The sequence below is a fragment of the Ovis canadensis genome, chromosome 15 (genome assembly GCF_042477335.2).
Source record: "Ovis canadensis isolate MfBH-ARS-UI-01 breed Bighorn chromosome 15, ARS-UI_OviCan_v2, whole genome shotgun sequence".
Lineage (NCBI taxonomy): Eukaryota > Metazoa > Chordata > Mammalia > Artiodactyla > Bovidae > Ovis > Ovis canadensis.
In genome coordinates this window covers 76,479,109-76,488,165 of record NC_091259.1, presented here as the reverse complement: position 1 = coordinate 76,488,165, position 9,057 = coordinate 76,479,109, and the positions used below count along the sequence as shown (strand labels likewise).

Sequence of the window (9,057 nt, the reverse complement as noted above, 5' to 3'; positions counted from 1 at the left end):
TAACGTGAAATTGTAAGATTAAACAATTAAAAAAAAGAATATGAGTCTAAAAAGATAAATGATAGGAGAAAATGTTCTGCAAATTGGTTCTATCAAAAATGAAAAATGGATACAAGTCCATTTATTTAGAACTTCTTGGAATGGCATCATTATTGCAGTTAAAACATAATACATGCCTTAATTTCCTTTAGCTTCCATAGTAAAGTCAGTATACAGAAAAATGCAAAATCTTAGTTTGCAGAAATGAAAAGTGAAATTATAATGTGTTGTTATTTAGAAAGAGATAAAGATAATTTAACATTCAAGTCATATTGTTTTTAATCACATAAATTTCTATAATTTATTAGCAATATCTCTAATGGAAAAATCAATTATTACATGTATTATAAGCAGTTTAATAAAAGCTTTAAAACTTAGTAATAACAAAATTCTTCTCAAATAATCATAGGAAAGTAGATTAGACAAGTCTCTGATTTATAATTTTTTAAATCTCCCTAGTTGTGAACATTTTATTTTATTTTATTTTTAATTTTTACTTTATTTTACTTTACAATACTGTATTGGTTTTGCCATATATTGACAAAAAATATGGAACACTTCACGAATTTGCATGTCATCCTTGCGCAGGGGCCATGCTAATCTTCTCTGTATCGTTCCAATTTTAGTATTTGTGCTGCCGAAGCGAGCACTGATTTATAATTTTTTAATCATTGATAAGTTATCCAAATAGAAAGTAAAGCTTTCAAATAGTATTATCAATAGTTTATGTGATAGTAATTTTATGATTTAACTCTTTAGTTAGCCTATTAATTATTTCACTTCACCTATGATAATGTTACAAACATATAATATTAAAACAATATGTACTGGTATCAATTATTGCTAGAAACTATATCTATGTTTGTACATATTTTCTAAGATAAAAATTGGAGATGGTGTCTTTACTAATGATTTTAATTAAAGATCATCAAAAGGTTGAATATGTTAAAAAGTTTGTAAAGTATAATAATATGCTTATTTGAAGTTTCAATATTTTCCTGTTATTCACAGAACATATTTTAACTGTATATCAATTATGATAATAGTATAAAATCAGTTTTAATTACTGTTTTCTTTACTAGATATTGAAAATCATATGGTCAGGGACTATGTCACTCTTTTCTTAATACCCAAAGTGTCAGTATCAGCACAGGACACACAATACATGCTCAACATAAATATGTTTTTCAAAAATAAATGAATTAATCATTAACTGGATGCATTTATATTAACTAATGATTGATTGCATGAATGGATTTGAATAAACAGTTATACTGAGATTACTGCCTTTAAGTGAATCTTTGTCTGTTTTCTCATTTCTGGGCTGACCTAGTGGCTCAGATGGTAAAGAAATTGCCTGCAGTGCAGGAGACCCAGGCTCAATACTTGGGTCAGGAAGATCCCCCAGAGAAGGGAATGGCTACCCACTCCAGTATTCTTGCCTGGAGAATTCCATGGACAGTGGAGCCTGGTGGGCTATAATCCATGGGGTTGCAAGGAGTTGGACATAACTAAAGTGATTTAGCACTCAGTACTGTAACTCTCTTAACATCTTTTAATCAATATAAAAAGAAGGAGAAAAAAAAAAAAGCAAATATAAAGGCTCTATCCACAAAGAAAATGTATTCAACATACACTGTTTGGACAACAACAAGACCGTACATGTAAATAACGCATTACAAGTCAAAAGGAATTAGAGAAAATGGTTCTGAGGTAGGTTAGAAATATGTTTAAGAAGGATGGAGAATAGATAAAAATTTCAAGAACTGAAATTGTTGGATATAGGTGACGGGAGGACATTTCAGATTTGAAAACAGCACAAGAAACAGCACAGTGGAAAGCAAAAGATAAATCTGAGAAAGCAACTAAAAGATTTGATGAGACTTACAATTAGTAGAAAGGAGGAAAAAAAAGGGGGGGGAGGCAACTGAGTCAAGGAATTATGATTTTGAAGGAACAAAAGAGTATAGCATATAGCAGAAGCTGAAAAACAGAGAATGATTTCATGAGAGGAAACAATTAGAATTATTTCATTGTTGTGCAAAAAAAAAAAAAAGATTCTTAACAATATTCCAAACACAATTAGAAATAATTGACTTGATCAAAGTCAGACATGTGAATGTGGTAGCCTTTCTTCAGGGGTGATGACTGGAGCAAGAGAAGGCTAATTTTCATAAAGGAAAAAAAAATGACTATGGCCTGGGTTGCAGAAATTTTGCATTCTAGTAGAGGGAGAAAATGAAGACAAATAAAAACTTCAGGAAATATTAGGCAGAAGGGAAGAGAGACAACTGGCAATCTGACAGGCTGCAACAGAATGGAGAATAGGTATGAGGAGAAATGATAAGAGTTATAGTCAATAAAGTGTTACATTTAGCATGGTGCAAAGATTCACTGGTCTCAGTCCTATCTCTGATCTTAATGCTGCTACTGAATGTATTGATTTTGCTTTGAAGTTGTCAACACTGTTTCTCTTGTGGGCCATCTTTCCTCTTGCACTTTGGCTTACCTTAGGCTCCCCAACCCAAGGCATTGGCTTCTGAGAACAGATGCTGACTGTCCTAACTCTCAGACAATAGTCGAGCTGGCTCTGCCATCAGTGCCCGCCTTCCACGTGTAATAGTCTTTGCTACATTTCAGTATGCTGCTGCTGCTGCTGCTAAGTCGCTTCAGTTGTGTCCGACTCTGTGCGACCCCATAGACGGCAGGCTCCCCCGTCCCTGCGATTCTCCAGGCAAGAAAGCTGGAATGGGTTGCCATTTCCTTCTCCACGTCTTGTCCTATAATTTCTTTCCTGGCCTTCGAGCGAAAAGTGTTACTTGCTCTCCAGCGATTTCACACAATAGTCTATACTCATTATCCTTCTGATAGAACAAAGGAAGATGGTGTCTTTGGGTTTTTAGGGAAGGCATTTATGATACTCTTACCAGAAAAATAAATACGATGGATAAAGAAGCTAAACATGAGGAGTAAGGGTACAAAGATGAGGAAATAAAGCTTATCTTATAATCAATTGAAAGTATAGAAACTTAAGGACTTACCTATAGCTCAGATGGTAAAGAATCTGCCTGCTTTGCAGGAGGCCCAGGTTCAATTCCTGGGTTGGGAAGATCCTTTGGAGAAGGGAATGGCAAGCCACTCCAGTATTCTTGCCTGGAAAATTCCATGGACAGAGAATCCCGGCAGGCTACAGTCCAAGGGGTCACAAAGAGTCGGACATGACTGAGCGACTAACACTACTATGACTATAGAGCCTTAAGCCAAGTCCAATTGCTGTTTCATTCAGATGCTTGTCGTTCCAAATGTTTAAAAGCCATAGATATTCCGGTGTAAAAATAAAATAATATTTTGATCATAGGGGTTTTTTATATTTATCTAAAATGGAGAAGTGCAGAAGGGTCATAGGAAAGTACTCATACTATGGAAAAGAAAATCATCCAAATATTTCTCAAGTTCTCTCATCTTCTCTCAATCTATTGAGAATTTTTAAGTGAAATAAGAATGAGTTTCTTACAATAAAAATACTCACATTTAATATAAATTTATAATGAATCAAGTGATTTTCTGAGCATGATGATGACTGAACCCTTAATATTCAGAATAAACTTCTTAGGCAGTATTAACATCAAGAAAGAAGGTGAGAAACTGAGATGCTAGAAGCCTGAGGAATGTGTCCAATGCCCCTGCTAGGAAGCTGTGGAATACTAGAAGCAGTCTGGCTTTAGTGCCCATGTCATGAACTCTATTTTAAAAATTGATAAGAAGAGATTTAAGGGCATTAAATGAGGGGGAATATTATATGAAGGTCATTATGTTTAGGAAATTGGAATTCATCATATACATTGAATTTAGACTGAGTAAATCTGTAGATTCTATTAGAAGTAAAAAGTAGATAATCTTTGATAGACTCACAGAAATAAAAATGAGGGTCAATAAGAGAACATGAGAATATTTATTCATTCATTCAACATTTTCTTTTAATATTCATTATAGGTGAAATCTTCTCCTTGACCCTGGAAATAGAGCAGTAAACCCAATAGGGAAGCTTTCTGCACTCATCAAGTTGATATGTAGACAGAAAAGCCAAATACAAAGAAATGAAAAATTAATAACAGCACAAATTATGGAAAATGATAAGTGCTGGAACAATAATAATTCGACAGTGTGCTATGGTATTGATAACTGGAGGAGGAGCAACACTTCAGATAAATAATGAGAGAGTACAACAGAACTTGGGTTCAAATTGCCAAATTTGAACTACAGACTTAGGAAGATAGAACCAAGATAACAAAGGACGGAGTGGAGAGGGGGTCCTAATACAAGAAGGATGGACATAGGCTCATCTGTTTTCTACAGACAGTGAGGTGGAGAGCTTTACCGTGTAGCTCCTGCCTTTCCATGAAGGGAGAGTCCCCTGCCCTCCCTTCCTTCATCCTGCAGGCAAAGGTACTAGCCAGGGCCTGTCTTTTCCTCGCCCTACATTCTCTTTCTCTCTCTTCACATTCTATCAGCCTCATTCTACTGGGCCACCAAGTGTATAAATTGGAGTTAGTGACTTTGTAGGCCTCCTTGGTGGCCCCCACACCTCATGAATCCCTAGGTAGCCTGATTATATCTCCTTTTCAGGAAAATTCATGCTAAAGTGCTAATAGGACAATCACGGATTTTTTACGAACAACAATTTTTTTTTTTTTAAGCCCTGAAAAAATGTGGCCTTGCCATGATCCAGGACACAGTTACTTTGCAAAAGGTAGGAAACTGTGTCATTAGGTGAGGATCTGGTGACTGAGAAAAATAATATAAACAATGCTAAAATAGATATAGTGGTAATGACCCATGTTATATCCCAGATTAAGGAAGTATTGCCTAACAGAGACGAGGGTTAACCAAAATCAAAGTTGATTTGTTGTGTTTTAAGGGTTAGGGTTAACAATACCTAACTTGAAACCTTAAGAGATGAAAATCACATATGAATATCAGTGAAATAAAAACAGAAATGCTATTTTAAATAAAAATATTAAATTAATTAAACATAATAGAGTAAAATTCCAGTCATTTCAAGAGGAAATGAATAATACCGTGGAGATGCAAGGATTTGGTGGAAGGAAAGAAGGAAACGATAGTCTTAAATATTTAACATTGCCTTTTGGGAGATAACCTTCTTAGAGTGCTATTATATATCATGATGAATTTGAAGATTTAGACTCTTGAAAACACTGAAACATTATTTATATTCATCAACAGAAATAACTGGAAATGTTACATAACTTCAAAGTGTGGAGAACTTCAGGGACTCAATTCACTATGGGATATTATTCATTTCAAATGACAGTAAACATCATTTTATTCTAGTGTGGGATTATGCCACGATCAACACTGAAATTAATCAAACTTCCTTGATTAATCAAAATTATATATTATCATCCTGATTGCAATCACCTATAAAAGAATCATTTTCCACAGTAATTTGTATAAAACATAATCAGTTGCAATGAACCAAAACCTGTGCATCTAAAAAAGAACTAGTCGATAATTTCTTGTTACCCTCACTTCCTCTAAAGCACCCCCTCAAGAAAAAATAAACACCAGTGGGATAGACAGGAGTAGATTAGTTCAGGATTTATAATTGTGCTTTACCCCACAGTGAAACCCATATACACACTTTATCATATAAAATAGATGGTAATTGCATTGAACAACATATGCTTATTCAATTCATCATCGGATGCTATTGTCAGTTTAAACTGTTACATATGCAAGAACAAAGTTGATTTTATCATAATTTTTGAGTGGCTTTAATATTATACTGTTCATATCTCATTAAAAATAGGTGAAAAAAAAGAAATAATCTTATATATTAGAAAACACTGGAATTAAGAGGCCCTTTTTGGTCTAAAGCTTTCATTAGAGCATAGTACAAGACAGCTGAAAGTTCCCTAATGTGGATCACATAGGGTCTGCTTGTCTAAGGATATCATATAGCTTCATGTTGCTTATTTCATGCTTCATCTATTCACTTGAGTTAAATTAGTTTTCCTAAGAATTGACCTCATTTTAATTAAAGCAAAACAATGCAGTGGAAAGTGTTCTTGCCCAGCTGAGAAAACGCAAATCAAGCTCAAGCCCTGCCATCAACTAGCTCCATGACTTTTGTCAAGTAATGTTATTTCTTTGGTTTCAGCTTAGTTATAGACAAAAAATGGGATACAGACAAAAATGTATGAAATGATAAACTCCATAATCACTAGAGAACCTTTTAGCACACAACATGAAAATGTAAGATAATAAGTTATATTAATATTAGATTGTTTTTAAAAAATCAAATATATAAATTTCTTTAAGGTCCTTCCACCCATGCATCATGATTGGTAACATTTTGGTTGTTTGTTTCAAGACTAGGAATCTACTGTGGGAGGATCATCTCCCCCCACTGAATGCTGCCCTGTAGAAATTAGAGAAGTGAAACAGAATTATAGATCCCAGGACCTCACAGATTGAACAGATTGAAGTCTATCCTGAATTTGCTGTGTGTCTTCAGTTTGTGGAGACAGGTGGGTAATTCCTGCTACTTGGAGCAGACGGAAGCTGAAGGGAGAACAGATGAATTGAAATAAAATTATTACATTCTGCTCCCTTGCCTTTCAATGCTGCTACTTTGAGACAATCATTGCATGCTTCTTCATCAGAGAGATCACCAGCAACAGCCCAGTTGCTTTCCTGGTAAGGGCAGAATGTTATCAGGGCAACATAAAAGCCTTGCTGAAGAAAGAAATGATGAAGACTGCTGGGGGCTGACTGGTCTCCCCAACACAGACAATTCTCAATGCTTTCACTCTCCAAATCTTTAGGATTGATAGTTTAACCTGAGGAGATTGCCTCCTCCAGATAGTTCTTCTTATGAGTGAGTGACTCTGTGTGTGTGTATGTGTGTTTGTGTGTGTGTGTGTACATGCATGTGTGTACGTGTGTGTCTGTACGTGTGTGTGTGTGTGTGAGAGAGAGAGAGAGTAGGGTAAGACATGTAGAAAGATTTACCTGGTTCTGTCTCTTTTCCCTCTCTGCATAGAATAAAAGCTATACCTTAAGCTCAATTTGGAGAAGGTAATGGCACCCCACTCCAGTACTCTTGCCTGGAAAATCCCATGGATGGAGGAGCCTGGTGGACTACAGTCCATGGGGTCACCAAGAGTTGGAGACGACTGAGCGACTTCACTTTGACTTTTCACTTTCAAGCACTGAAGAAGTAAATGGCAACCCACTCCAGTATTCTTGCCTGGAGAATCCCAGGGACAGCGGAGCCTGGTGGGCTGCCATCTATGGGGTCACACAGAGTCGGACATGACTGAAGCGACTTAGTAGTAGTAGTAGTAGTAGTAAGCTCAATTATATGCCTTATAAAACCTATAAGGATCAACATACTTTCTTTATGGGAGACCGACATAGGCAGACACAAAAGCTAAAGCTACTACTAAGATGTGTTCATTCATTTATTGATAAAGAATCTGCCTACAATGTGGGAAACCTGGGTTCAATCCCTGGGTTGGGAAGATCCCTTGGAGAAGGGAAAGGCTACCCACTCCAGTATTCTTGCCTGGAGGAAAAAAATAAAAAAGGAGAGGGGGAAAAAAAGAGAGAGAGAGAGAATAGAAAAAAAAAAAAAGGTATCTGATAGACTGGTCACTAAGTTAGATACCTGCAATAACAAGAGAAAATATAGAGTTTTCAACTTACAGAAATTCACAGAAGTCAGAAAGCATAATTGTAACACAATGTGCTTTGCAATACCAGAGAAAAGCAGAATTATGATGGAGTCCATAAAATAGAGTAATTAACTCAGTATAAGGAAGTCAGGAAAGAGTCACTAAAAAGAGGACACATTTGAAGCCTTGATGGTGGCACAGGGGGAATATTTTTGGCAAAAAGAACATTATCAAAGTCATGAAAACAGAAACAAAAAGATATATAGAGCCCCTAAGGAACTGACACCAATTTACCTATGGCCAATGCAGGAGAGTAGCAGGAGATAAATATTTGGAAATGAGATGGCAGAGGTATAGAAAATGTAGGACGGGTTTGAAAACCTTCAGATGCAATACTGAGGAGTCTGATCCAGATCTTATCACAAGATGTTTTCTAAATCCTCAGGCTATATTCCTCTTTTTTTATTATAGTTTTTTATTTTTTTAATTTTAAAATCTTTAATTCTTACATGCATTCCCAAACATGAACCCCCCTCCCACCTCCTTCCCCACAACATCTCTCTGGGTCAGCCCCATGCACCAGCCCCAAGCATGCTGCACCCTGCATCAGACATAGACTGGCGATTCAATTCTTACATGATAGTATACATGTTAGTATGCCATTCTCCCAAATCATCCCACCCTCACCCTCTCCCTCTGAGTCCAAAAGTCCATTATACACATCTGTGTCTTTTTTCCTGTCTTGCATACAGGGTCGTCATTGCCATCTTCCTAAATTCCATATATATGTGTTAGTACACTGTATTGGTGTTTTTCTTTCTGGCTTACTTCACTCTGTATAATTGGCTCCAGTTTCATCCATCTCATCAGAACTGATTCAAATGAATTCTTTTTAACGGCTGAGTAATACTCCATTGTGTATATGTACCACAGCTTTCTTATCCATTCATCTGCTGATGGACATCTAGGTTGTTTCCATGTCCTGGCTATTATAAACAGTGCTGCGATGAACATTGGGGTACATGTGTCTCTTTCAATTCTGGTTTCCGTGGTGTGTATGCCCAGCAGTGGGATTGCTGGGTCATAAGGTAGTTCTATTTGCAATTTTTAAAGGAATCTCCACACTGTTCTCCATAGTGGCTGTACCAGTTTGCATTCCCACCAACAGTGTAGGAGGGTTCCCTTTTCTCCACACCCTCTCCAGCATTTATTGCTTGCAGATTTTTGGATCGCAGCCATTCTGTGCTGTGAAGTGGTACCTCATTGTGGTTTTGATTTGCATTTCTCTAATAATGAGTGATGTTGAGCATCTATTCCT

General features: G+C 36.3%; 1 non-coding gene across 1 annotated transcript; it reads right to left on the bottom strand.

Moving 5' to 3' along the window:
- Positions 1-582: 582 nt before the first annotated feature.
- LOC138421409 (U6 spliceosomal RNA) lies at positions 583-689 on the bottom strand. Its single transcript, XR_011249490.1, has one exon. It is a non-coding gene; the product is annotated as a U6 spliceosomal RNA (small nuclear RNA).
- Between the last annotated feature and the right edge of the window lie 8,368 nt (positions 690-9,057).